The following is a 13,766-nucleotide window of genomic DNA, read 5'->3' on the forward strand; positions in this document are numbered from 1 at the left end:
ACCCATCTTGGTGGCTCATAAGTAATGGAACAAACCAACATCATTTCATACTTAAGGATCGCCTTTAATACCTGGATGAAAATCCTTTGCAGTCAATGACTGCCTGAAGTCTGGAACCCATGGGCATGACCACATGTTGAGTTTCCTCCCTCGAGATGCTTTGCAAGGCCTTTACTGCAGCTGCCTTCAGCTGCTGCTTGTTTGTGGATCTTTCTGCCTTCAGTCTTGTCTTCAGTAAGTGAAACGCATGCTCTATTGGGTTGAGATCAGGTGACTGACTTGGCCATTGAAGAACATCCCACTTCTTTGCCTGGAGAAACTCTTGGGTAGCTTTTGCTGTATGTTTTGGGTCATTATTCATCTGCAATATGAAGCGGCGTCCTATCAGTTTGGCAGCATTCGGTTGAATCTGAGCAGAAAGTCTAGCCCTATACACTTCAGAATTCATCCTGCTGCTTTAATCAGCAGTCAGGTCATCTATAAACACCAGTGACCCAGTTCCATTGGCAGCCATACATGCCCATGCCATCACACTGCCTCCACCATGTTTGACAGATGATGTGGTATGCTCTGGATCATGAGCTGTTCCTTTCCTTCTCCATACTTTTCTCTTCCCATCATTCTGGAACAAGTTAATCTTGGTTTCATCAGTCCAAAGAATCTTATTCCAGAACTGGGCAGGCTTTTTTAGGTGTTTGCTGGCAAAGGCTAATCTGGCCTTTCTGTTCTTGAGTATTACCGGTGGTTTGCACCTTGTTGTGAAGCCTCTGTATTTACATTCATAAAGCCGTCTCTTGACTGTAGATGTTGACAATGACATGCCTCCCTCCGCAAGAGCGTTCTTGACCTGGCTAGATGCTGTGAAAGGGTTCCTCTTCACCATGAGCAGAATCCTGAGGTCCTCCACTTTAGTTGTCTTCCGTGGTCTTCCAGGACTTTTGCTGTTGCTGAGCTTGCCAGTTAATTCCTTCTTTTTCAGGATGTTCCAAACTGTTGTGTTGGCCACTCCCAATGTTTTTGCTATCTCTCTGATGGGTTTATATTGTTTCCTCAGCCTAATGATGGCCTCCTTCACTCGCATGGACACCTCTTTGGACCTCATGTTGGGAGTTCCAGTGAACAGCTACCAAATGCAAATGTAACACTCAGAACCACCTCCAGGCCTTTTATCTGCTTGATTGGTCATGGGGTACCCAGGAAACAGGCCACACCTGGATATGCAGCTGCTTGTCAGCCATTCGTTCCATTACTTATGAGACACCAAGGATGTGTGTATGCGTGTGTGTGTGTATGCCACTGGCTGTACTTCCTGAATAGTTAGTGCCCCACTTTTGTCAAACCCCTTGAATGACAGCTGAAAGTCCTGACTTCGCTCCCATCTGGGTGTGTTTCCTTTCAACTTCAATGTGGTGGTGTACAGAGGCCACCTGCCAAAACAGTTATCCTTGTTCCAATATTTCTGGCCCTGACTGTATATAGTCCTTTATAGTTGAGAGTTGCAACAACCAGTTCAGGTGTTTTGCACATCGTTTCCAGTATCATATTGTGTACAGTGTGGTAATGAAGCCCATGACAGAGTTTCATCAGAGAGATTGGTCAAGATTAGCTTAAAGAAAGCACATGATAGCTGCTCAGCATAGCCAGTGAGAAATGGTCTACCATTGGCCAGGGGTTCCAGACTAATTTAGGATGGCTAGCAGGAAATGTTCTCCAATGCCAAGAAATGTTGAGCCACAGAGCAAGCTGGGCAGGAACAATTGGGGAATGGGGTGTCCCTTGGATTGGGAACATTTACAGTGTCTGAGTATAAGAACACTTTGCTGGCACATCGGCCCAAGCTGAAATTCTGTGGGCCAGTCAGGAGGGGCATCCAGGCATTCCTCCTGCCCACCTCGCTGCCCACATCTGCCAGGGCTACTGCCCTTTCCTAAATGTTGTCATGCAAGCCAGATCAGCCGACTGCTTCTAATTGCAGCTGGGGTGCATGCCATGGAGCATAGCCACACATGTTCTAGCAGCAGTGAAGTCCCCCTGCTTATGACCCTGACAATGAGCAAGAAACAATTCCAGAAGTTGAAGCAAGAGACAGACAGGATGCCCCTCTTCATTGTAGGAGGACTGTAGGGGGGAGGGAGGGGGAGAGAGAGAGAGAGAGAGAGAGAGAGAGCGGAAAGTGGGCACATAGAAAGCTGCCAGGGGCCTCTGGTCCCTCCAGCCCAGTATGGCCTGCTCTCACTGGCAGCGGGGGTCTCAGGCAGAGAAAGAGAGAACTCTTTCATGGCCTGTCAGCCCAAGACCCTTGCAAATGCTGGGGGTGGGGTTCTCCTCTGCTCCTGGGGCTGTCGTTGCCAGGAGAGGTCCCTGGCAGATGGTGACCAGCACAGCTGCCAGGGCCTCTGCTTGTTTCTCAGTCCATCTGCTGTTGACAGCTGCGGCGCTTGCTTTATACTATGACTCTATCGCAGGAAAACACCACATTTGGGACAGACTTGGACTACAAGACGACAGCCAAGGAACATGTGAAGAGAATGGCTTTCTAAGGAAGGTGTGGCTGTGAAGCACACTGGACAGCACAGGAAGGGCGAAGCAGATGGGCACTCTAGGAAAGGCGTCCCTTTCAGACAATGCAGAGTCTGCTCCAGAGGGGCTAGGGAGAAATCCTGCATGAAACCCTGGAGGGCCACTGCTGCCAGTCAGCATCAACAATGCCAAGCTAGATGAGCCAAGGGCGGTCTGACTCAGCAGAAGGCAACTTCCTGCGCGCCTATGCCCACGGAGATGCTCCCCCAAGGCAGCTACGTAACATACCCCCATCCTAGTCATTGTGAAAGGAAGCACAAAGAAGATGCATCTCCTCCCGAAACCACTAGCAAACCCAATTCAACATTTTAAGAACTGATGTAGCTTTCCATCTATGGGTTCCCAGTTCCCCATTTAATTTCAGAGCTCAGCAGCAGTTTTCTCATGATGAGAATGTATTATAGAGAGAGAGAGATCAATCTGCAGAGGAGAAGCTTGATTCTCAACCAGGGTGTTTTGGAATCCAAAAACCAAGACTGGGAGGGAAGCTCCACTGACACTGAGAGGATCCATTTCCAAAGGAAGGTGCAAACAGATGGATTCCCAGCCCATTTAATCCCAGGGGCATGTAGCACCCCATGGAGAAACAAAGGGATGACCAACAGCAGCTGGCAAGGGAGTAACCAAGGCAGCCCAAGGGTGGGCCAGTGCCCTCTAGCCCAAAAGGCGCACCCCGCACTCCAGGCCGCAAGGTGTCAGTGTGAGACAAGGGAATAAAGTGGTAGAATGTGGCAGCTTAGCAATCACACATCCCCACCCACCCAACAAAAGCCTTGTGGAAGATGTACCACCTCAGAGCCTCCAGGAGGAACCACCACTGAGGACTCTTCCAGGACCATCCAAGCTGGACATTTAGTTTGCATCACATTGTTGGAGGGGAGTGTGGATGGGTGGGATAGATGACGCGCACATATCCCCCACCCCCACAACAGCAGGCACTAAAGAAACTTTAGTTTCTGTCGCACTTGCTGCTGACAAGAGGAACTCTTGCCTGGCCTAAAATGAACACTGCCTGGGGCAGCTGGAAGCGCCAGGATCTTTTGATGGGTAAGGCTGGCTGTTCATGCTATAGTGGAGAGGGAGGGGGCACAGCTGCCTTCTTCAGTTTAGCTCCTACCCCGAGGATTAAATACACCATCAAGATGTCTCAGCTTTTCTCTCAGCTGGATCTTCAGGAGTGCAACAGGGTGGAGAGGAACCTCACAAGATTAGACTAAGCTTTTTCGTTTTCTTTTAGGGATGTATTTTAATTTTTTTCTCAACTGGTTCAAAATAACACTTCCTTCTAAGCTTTCAGAGAAAGGACACCCCTCACTACATAATCTATTGTCAACCTTAGTGACTTAGTGGATCAAGTAACAGTTATGGGAACTCTGGGGGAAAACGACCATGTTGTACTTGAGTTCTTGGTTTTAAAGGAAGCAAAAGCCAAGTGTAGCCAAACGTGTACCTTGGATTTTAGGAAAGCCGATTTTAATAAACTCAGAACAATGATAAAAGGTCCCATCATGGCAAACGACTCTAACGAGAAAAGTAGTCCAAGATGGGTGGGACTTTTTCAAAAAGGAAATTCTAAACACACAATTACAAACAATTCCAACAAGAAAAAAAAGGCAGAAGACAAGAGAAGAAGCCAATGTGGCTTCACAAAAAGATAAAGAGATGACCGGGAAAACAAAGCACATATATAGGAAGTGGAAGGAAGGCCAAGCCACAAAAGAAGAGTACAGGCAGGTAGCACAGAATTGCAGGGATGGCATCAGGAAGGCTAAAGCTGAGAACGAGCTGAGGTTAGCGAGGGATGCTAAAAGCAACAAAAAAGCTTTTTTCAGATACATGCATAGTAAAAGGCAGAGGAAAGAAATGGTGGTTCAGCTATTAAATAAGGATGGCAAAATGGTAACAGATGACAAAGAAAAGGCAGAAGTGCTCAACTCCTACTTTGGCTCAGTCTTCTCCCAAAAGAGGGTCTATGAGCCCCCTGGCAAAGGCGAAGTACAGGCTGAAGGGGCAGGATTGCAGCTTGAGATCGATAGGCATATGGTCAAGGAACACCTAATTACTTTGATGAGTTCAAATCTCCAGGGCCAGATGAACTGTATCCTAGAGTAATAAAGGAACTGGCAGAAGAACTCTCAGAACCACTGTCTATTCTCTTTGAGAAATCATGGAGGAAGGGGGAAGTGCCCAGTGACTGGAGGAGGGCTAAAGTTGTCCCTATCTTCAAAAAGGGTAAAAAGGAGGAACCTGGGAACTGCAGACCAGTCAGTCTGACATCAATCCCTGGGAAAATTCTGGAGCAGATTATAACGCAATCCATCTGTAAGCACCTTGAAAACAATGCAGTGATGACTCGAAGCCAACATGAATTTGTCAACAACAAATCCTGCCAGACAAATCTGATCTGTTTTTGATCAGGTAACCTCCCTCGCAGACTGTGGGAATGCTGTGGACATAACATACCTCGACTTCAGCAAAGCTTTCAACGAAGTGCCCCATTATCGATATCCTGATGAGCAAACTAGCTCAAAGTGGGCTAGATGAAACAACGATCTGGTGGATCCACATTTGGCTACAGAATCGGACTCAAAGAGTGCTTATCAATGGGACCTTCTCAAACTGGGGAGAGGGAACGAGTGGGGCACCGCAGGGCTCAGTCCTGGGCCCAATGCTCTTCCACATTTGTATTAATGACTTGGAGGAGGAGGTGCAGGGAATGCTGATCAAATTTGCAGATGACACCAAATTGGGCGGGATAGCTAATACTTTGGCAGACAGAAAGAAAATGCAAAGTGATCTGGATAGCCTGGAGTGCTAGGCAGAAAACAACATAATGACATTTAATAGGGATCAATGCCAAATCTGCACCTAGGAAAAAGAAACCAAAGGCACAGTTACAAGATGGGGGATACTTGGCTCAACAACACGACAAGCAAGAAGGATCTTGGAACTGTTGTCAATCACAAGCTGAATATGAGCCAACGATGGGATGTGGCTGCAAAAAAAGCCAAATGCTATTTTGGGCTGCATTAACAGAAACATAGCTTCCAAATCCCGGGAAGTACTAGTTCCCCTCTACTCAGCACTGGTTAGGCTTCATCTGGAGTACTGTGTCCAGTTCTGGGCACCACACTTTAAGAAGGATGCAGACAAACTGGAGAGGGTTCAGAGGAGAGCAACAAAGATTATCAGAGGACTGGAAACAAAGCCCTCTGAGGAGAAATTGAAAGAACTGGGCATGTTTAGCCTTGAGAAGAGAAGAGTGAGGGGAGATATGATAGCGTTCTTCAAGTACTTGAAAGGTTGTCACAGAGAGGAAGGCCAGGATCTCTTCTCAATCATCCCAGAGTGCAGGACATGGAATCATGGGCTCAAGGGACAGGAAGCCAGATTCCGGCTGAACATCAGGAAAAACTTCCTGACTGTTAGAACAATATGACAATGGAACCAATTCCCTAGGGAGGTGGTGGGCTCTCCCACACTGGAGGCATTCAAGATGAGGCTGGACAGCCTTCTGTCAGGAATGCTCTGACTTGGATTCCTGCATTGAGCAGGGGGTTGGACTTGATGGCCTTGTAGGCCCCTTCCAACCCTACTATTCTATGATTCTATGAACCTGTCTTTTTCTGATGACATCTGACTTGCAAAATCCACTGTAATGTACATCTGGGCGTCCCTTCCCTGTAATCTCAGTTGCAGCTGCAACGGAGTTGTGGCCCAAATGGACTCACTTTTCATTCACATATTTGAGCCATCATGCCCCCCCTCCAGCCCTTTCCTAACTTCACAATCACAACCATCCATCCCGCCCATAGATAGGAAGTTGCCGTTTACACCCCGAATACACATCATGTTCGTTTCCATTTTCCTGTTTATAGGAAATGAGCCAATGGATGGTGAGCAACTGACAATGTCAGTCAAACAGAGACATCTCATGAAAGGCAAAACTCTTAAAGACAACTGGTGCTAGCCACACATCTCACACACAGCCTTACATATAGCAATAACTTCCAACATTTACTGTGCTTGAAATGCCAAAGACTGAGAATACTGGGAACAGATTTGGAGCAGGGGGGCAAAGGGATGGACAGGGACAGGAGCAGGTGCTGGTGAGGGGTTCCTTTCCCCAGACCCCTCTTCTCAGCCACAATAATGGGACTGGAGTGGGCTGGGACCACCACAAGTGAGAAGAGCCAGCAGGAAATGCTCCCCCTCCCCCGGCTCTGAGGCTGTCCTCGTAAAACCAAGCATCAGCCCAGGTGTCCGGAACAACCACCTGGAAGCCTTTTCAAACCTGCCAGTGGGGAAAGGGGGTGGAGCAGGAGGGGAGGGGGTGGAAAGGGCAACACAAAGGTAAAGGAGAGCAACAGAGCAGGAAGTTACAAGGCAGAGGCTGTGCTGACTTTCCCCCAGGCTGAAGCACCAGAAAATTACGCTCTGGGCCCAGGACCCTGCAGTTTCTCCCCACACATCCAGCACGTAAGGCTTTTTCAGCAAGGCCATGCTGGGGTTGGGTGGGGCTGTTGTTCACTAGCAGGCTTTCTTGGCAGGTTTGCACATAAGCAGTAGCACATCCTGGCCAGAGATGCCGTTCCCACAAAGCATGTTCATGTACATCTTCTGTCCAATCTTGCCAGGGAAAGCAAGAGAACCTATGCTGGGAGCAAAGCAGATGCTCCCTTCACTGGCCCAAGGTCCTTTGCACAGAGGCCAAGCAGTGCCCACAGACAGTGAGCGACATACTTCCTTGGCAGGGCTGGCAAGAAGGAGAGCGAGGCAGTGTTGAAAGGATACACAGCCCCAGGGATCCCGCCTCCCCAAAAGCTACAGGGAATGAGGGGGCTGGTGGTGTGTCCAAGCAAAGGAGGGGTGGGAAGAATTCACAGACGACCCCCGCCCCCCGACATTACTTAGCGTTCACTTGGCAAACAAGGGCCTCGAGGCTGCACAGAGTAGCAGCGGCAGCTCCTTCAGTCACAAGCAGCTTGGCTCATGGGCACTGGGTGAATCTTATCCCCTCCTGCTCTCTGGTGGACCATGTGGATCAACCTGGATTTGGGGGAGGGGGGCTACAGTGTGGACAATTCATCCTACACTGGGGCTAAAGGTTGGAACTTGGCTTTTCCAGCCCTCTGTTTTCTCAGATTTTGTTCATGGACTGTCTCCAGACAGATTGTATGGGGTTCCAACTTAATGTGCGGTTTCCAAAAACAAAACAACGCCCCCCCCCCCCCCCCCCCGCTGTCTGGGAGAATTTCTTCTGGTTAAACCACTTGGGGATTTGTAGCCACTGGCTTCTACAGCTTGTGAACATGACATGATTACATGGTATGCCATAAATTAACCATTCACCATAATGAACTTCTGTCTAGGAAACACGCGTACTTGCAAAGTGATGAGTAATCACAAGCTAAAGGAAAATGAGTGAAGATATGAACTTCCTCAATCGCACCCAGCACTCATCCTGTCCTTGGTATTAATATACATATTTGTTAAAAAAATGAAACATGGGAATTGGAACGCATTTAGAAAAATAAAGACTATGGATATAGCATACAAACCCATGAGTGTCAAAGTGAGTTTTATGAACTTCCACCACCCAGACCAGTTCTAACACCACTCACCCATTGAGACTTACATACACGGCTGTGTTTGGGATTTACATGCCCATACCACTATGTACTCCCACCCAGCAGTCCTGCCACCAGTGGCAGTTGAATGAGCGGGAAACGGAGACTTGAGCTGGCATGCTTGCATGTGTGTGACCTAGGGTTGCCAGAGCAATACAATAATGGAACCCATTACCTAGGGAGGTAGTGGGGTCTCCCACACTGGAGGAATTGACGACGAGGCTGGACAGCCATCTGTCAGGGATGCTCCAACTTGGACACTGAGCAGGGGGTTGGACTCGATGGTCTTATAGGCCCCTTCCAACCCTACTATTCTATGATTCTATGAGCCAGGCCCAATAGGGCTCCTGTACTTTTGAGAACAGAAATGGCACAGCTCTCTCCCTCACAGAACCGAAATGGCAGAAGGGGCTGCACCTGGGAAGATATACTCCTTGTGGCTATGCTTAAAGAAGCAACTGCACCCTGGGCCTGCCTCAGGAGTAGCCCCATCCTCTACACCAGGGGCCTTCGGGGGGGGGGGGGCACAGCAAGCCTGTTGCCAAGTGGTCATGCTAGACCAAGTGGCAGGGCCTTCCCAACTATCCGAAGGCTTCTTTTGGCCTGGCCATTTGCCCAGTCTGGCAAGTGAGCTATGCCCTGGCAGAGACTGACCTTGGCTCACCAGGGAAAGAACCGATTAGGACCTTACCTTGTCCTTGCTGAGGGTTCACCAAGGAATCCTTCACCTCTGCGGAATGACCACCACCTTCTCCTCACTGCTTGTCATGCAGGAAAAGAGCTTGATCAATGCACGGAGAGCAAACAAAAACAAACACCAAAACCCAAGATACAGATTACACAGAATAAGATAAATGGCGTGCCACTTTACAGTTCAGTCTCTTGCTTCCCGATCTGAGCTGGGTGACTGTGGCTGAAGGAGGAGTGAAAGAAGATGAAGTGTGAAATGTGAAAGAGACGGGGGTGGGGAGGCAGGAAGGGGCTGGGATCTGCTGTCGGCCCTCAGGAAGTTTTGACAAGGAAACTCAGCAGAGGGCTTTGAGGGGAATAATAATAATGCATTTTTTCTTGGCAAGAAAATAGATTGTTTGGAACATGCAAAATATGCACTGGAAAAACAGTTCTAAAGGAAAAGCTGCTGGCCAGCTTGTCCCCAGCAGTCTGACAGTGTAACGTGGGATGGCCCAGCGGCTATTCTGGGGTAGAGGACTCCTCCCATCCCAGCTTCTTGTCCTACCTGTATCTGCCTCTTTGAACCAAACAGGCAACTGCAAGTCAAGACCTGGCTGGGAACTAACAGAAACCCTAGTTCAACCTTGTTCTGTCTTCCAGCAGGGCAGACACATGCATTCAGGCTCCACACTTGGCATTTAGGGGAAGCCTTTAAGAGTATGTCCTAAAGGATGCCACTTTGATTTCACGACTTGGTTGTTCTTGAAGTCAGTGTTTCTAAAACTTCAGCAAAACTTGGTGGGATGCAGAGGGGCCACGGAAGCTTACGGGGCTCAACCCAATGGCCAAATAGTGAAGACACCACAAAAAAAAAGGAGGGTAGAGTGGACTGCATCAGTTTGGCCAGAACCTTCATAGGATGACTTGGAGAAAAAGTTACAAATCTACAGCCAGTTTTCCCCATCTGTAAAACTGGAACAGCAGCCACTTCTTTTGTAGCGGATGAAAAATAATTTTTACCATGTATATGAAATTTTGATTCTATAGGAGGAGGGGCCCCTGCCAACACCCCTACCACCATGCAGCCCCCACCCTATGAAGATATAGACCACGAGAAGCCTTTTTGCAGGGTTCTCTGATGGGGGGTGCTGGAGAAGACTCTTACGAGTCCCCTGGACTGCAAGGAGGTCCAGTCAGTCAATCCTAAAGGAAATCAACCCTGAGTGCTCATTGGAAGGACGGATCCTGAAGCTGAAGCTCAAATATTTTGGCCACCTAATGCAAAGAGAAAACTCTCTGGAGAAGACCCTGATGCTGGGAAAGATTGAAGGCAAAAGGAGAAGGGGACGACAGAGGATGAGATGGCTAGACAGCATCACCGATGCAATGAATATGGACTTGAGCACACTCCGGGAGAGAGCGCAGGACAGGAAGGCCTGGCGTGCTATGGTCCGTGGGGTCACGAAGAGTTGGACACGACTGAACGACTGATGGGGGGGGGGTGAGCGAGAGAGAGCGGAGGAAGGCTGTGCAGCTGGGGCCCTTGGCTTTGCCCTCCACTGAGGGCTTCTTCCTTCACAGGGCACAAGGCCAGGCCTTGGCTCTGGGCTGGACGGGTGGTGCTTCAGATTGGTCCTGACCAGGAGGTGGGGCGCGTTGCAGGGGTCCCGCTTTCTAACTCAGGCATGACTTCCTGTGAGATTTACTCCTTCGTTATTCGAGGTGCTCAGAAGAGCGGTGCTGCCCGAATGCCAGTGGACCTGCAGCCCATCCTCCCCAAGTTGCGGTTCAGAGGAGCTGCGTCCAGCAGCCCTACCATTCCGTTGCTTCCTCTGCATAGCGCACGTTGGGGTGGGGGGAGCCCCACCCAGAGCGGCTCGCCACATCTGTGGGGGCGGCGGCCTGCTCCGATTACGGCCCGCTGGAGGCCTGGGCGGGGAGTCACGCTGGGAAAGAGCGGCCGACGGCAGCCCCGCTGCGCAGGCCGCTGCTGACGCCGCAGGTCGCCCGCGCCGCGCGCCGGGCCGAGGGGGCAGCGTTCGGCACCGCAGCGCTGGGCTGAGACCAGCGAGGCGGCGGCCTGTCGCGCAGCCCGCAGCCGCCAGCTCTGCGCGCCCGAGGGCGGCCTGGAGCGCGCTCTCCGGCCGCAGCGAAGGCCCGGCCCCTCATGCGGCGCGCCGGCCCGCCCAGCCGCGCGGGGAGCTCCGCGCTCGAGGCGGCGGCCCGGCGCCCGCCGGACGTTTCGGGCTCAGACTCCCGCTGGCTGTGCTGACTGGGGCCGATGGGGCTGGAGCCCAAGCAGTCTGGAGGGCGCCGCCTCCCGAGGCGCGCTGCTGGGTCTGCGCGGGGCGGGGCGGGGCTCCCCCCAGGCGCGGCCGGCCCTCCCTTCCTCGGCCTCCGCGCGACGGCGGGGCCCGGGGGCGCTCCTGCTTCCTCTGGGAAGCGTCGAAAACAAAATGGCGGCGCGCCGCAGTTTTCTCGCTCCGGAGACGAGGCGCGGAAGGGCGCAGGCGCCGAGGCAGCCAATGGCGGCGGGGGCGGCATCCCCTGTCGGGCGGGGCGCCTTCCGTGCCGGAGTTGTCGCGCGCGAGCCGGGCGCCCCCGCTGGCCGGACCCGGAATAGCAGCTGCAGCCGGCCGGGCCGCCCTGGCGAGGGCTGCGCGCACGAGAGGGCGGCGGCGGGTCAGAAGGGCCTCCTGCGCGTGGGCTCTGGGGGGCTGCGCAGTTAACAGCACTCGCCCTCAGCAACTCCCTCCCTCGCAGCCGCAGTGGTCCACCTTGCAGGGCGGCTGTGACCCGCCTGCCCCGCCCAGCCAGCAATATGGAGACGTCGCCTTTTTGAAAGCCCCTTTCCCACGTGGTTAGAAGGGGGGGCAGGAGCCCCCGCCCGCTCCTTTTGCTCTTCTATCCGGGGGGGGGCACCACACACACGGAGCTGCACCGCGCCGGGTTCTCTCGCGCTTCACAGGCGCAGCTGCTCCCTTTTCCCACGCAGGGGGGCTGACACCAGAAGACCCCCCCCTTTTGAAACAGAGGCTTCCTGGTGGGTGGGAAAGGGCGGGCCGCATTTTTTTCGCGTCTGCGCTCTTTTAAAAAACCTCGTGTAAGCTGCAGCCCGAAACACACTTGCCTGGGAATAACCCCGTTGAATTCAATGGCACGTGCTGCGGAGCGGAGACGCTTAGGACCGCGCTTAGGATGCGCGGAGGTGGGAGCCACGCTCCCCCCGCCACGTGGCAGGCCGAGGGAGGCCCTCCAGGCGGAGAGGGACCCGTCAGGCCAGCCAGGGCGCAGGGGGGTGTTCAACGACCTGCCCGGACGACCACGACAACAGCCCTGCATGTTCTGCATAGCAGCCCCCCGCGGCCCGAGCCCCCCGCCCTGCGTCGGGCCACACGCGATAGAAACAGGACGCGCGGCACGGGCCTGAGCACGCCGCAGTCCTCTGCGCGACCACCCTGTAGGGTCGGCTGGTACGATTCTCCCGCACCGCCCGCAGACGCGAGAGTGCGGCAGAGGGCGCCCGCGCGCGGCCCGGCGGAGGGGAAAGCACCGGGGCGCGGGCTGCGGCGGACAGGCCGGCGGGGGGCTCCGGGCAGCTCTTGCAGACTCCCATGAATGCGGCCGCCTTGCGCTTGGCTGGCCCCGCCGGAGGCGGGCGCCGGGGAGAGCCGCCGCGCCAGATGCGGGAGCAGCCCTTGGGCGGCCAGCGCGGCTTCGCCTCTCCTCTGAACTCTCCGCCATTTGCTCCCGGCAGAAGCTACCAGCCCCTTCCTCCCTTCCCGAGGAGGGGCACAGCCTGTTCCGACGGCCTTGGCCGCCGCGAGGCGGCCACCCGAAGCGGAGAGGGCGCGCTCCGTGGGCGCGGCTGCCCCTGCCGAAGGCGGCGCTTCCCCGGCTGGGCCGCGGGCCACAGCGGGGTCAGTGCTGCAGCCCACCCGGCGCCGCCTCCCTCGCCCACGCTGCGGCCCTGCGTCGGGCCAGCAGCGGCTGCTGCTCCCCGTGGGCAGGCAGCGGGGAGCAGGAGCCGGTCAGAGCGAGGCAGCAGCGCACAGCGCTGGAGGCGGGCGGCGGCGGCCGGAGCGCGCGGGGAGGACGCAGAACGGGGCACGAGAAGGGCGGGCGGGGAAGCCGCTGCCGCGCCGCCCCCGGGCTGTGGCAAGGGCGCCTCCTCGGAAAGGTCCTGGCGTCGGGCAGGGGCTGGCACGGGGAACCGCGCAGCCTGGCTGCGATCCTGTGCGCGGGGGGACGGGGGCGGGGAAGAGACGGGAGGCTCCTTCCTCTGAGGGAAAAGGGCGGCGGGGGGGGGGGGGGGAATTTGGAAGAAAATTAGAGAACCGCTTGATACGCCAAGATATAGCTGAGACTAGAGAGGAAGGCAAAAAAGGAGGGATGAAGGAAACCAGCTGCTGGGGATGGGAGAACAGGGCACAAGTTAAGTGTGAAGGCCGAAATGGAGAAGAAATGAAATCAGATGAGTCAAACACTTGGAGAGGCGGGTGGGGTGGGGTGGGGTGGGGTGGGGGCAGGGCAGGGCAAAATACAAAATAGAAAGTCTCCACTTTTAGCCTCTGGATCAGTAAACGTTGCCCAAGCTGGGGAGCCTGAGTCATGATACCTCCAGAGCCAATGGCAGTGCTTGAAGAAAGCTGAGCTATGGAACTCCCTGCCACAAGGAAATTGCTGTGGCAAAGAATGCGGCCATTTCCAAAGAGGGATTAGGTAGCAATAGGAAATGATATCCTGATGGTATCCAACTCTTCCTCCACCTGCTGCCATTTTGTGACTGGTGGGCCTCAGCATTTTCCAGCTCTCCCAAGTGGGCCCTGAGGATATAAAGTGAGAGAAGCCCTGTCTAGAGGCTGCAAGGAGGACTGGAGAAGG

General features: G+C 53.7%; 1 protein-coding gene across 2 annotated transcripts in view; it reads right to left on the bottom strand.

Moving 5' to 3' along the window:
* The window catches only part of PEAR1 (platelet endothelial aggregation receptor 1), a 72,429-nt gene extending 59,609 nt beyond the window's left edge, over positions 1-12,820 (bottom strand). For both annotated transcript variants that reach the window (XM_084824534.1, XM_084824533.1), the window contains exon 1: positions 8,902-12,820. The gene's annotated coding sequence lies outside the window, so the exon portion shown is untranslated. The remainder of the gene's footprint in view (positions 1-8,901) is intronic.
* Positions 12,821-13,766: the final 946 nt, after the last annotated feature.

Source organism: Heloderma suspectum, chromosome 17 (genome assembly GCF_057233095.1).
Source record: "Heloderma suspectum isolate Gila_16-S chromosome 17, 16-S_ref, whole genome shotgun sequence".
Lineage (NCBI taxonomy): Eukaryota > Metazoa > Chordata > Lepidosauria > Squamata > Helodermatidae > Heloderma > Heloderma suspectum.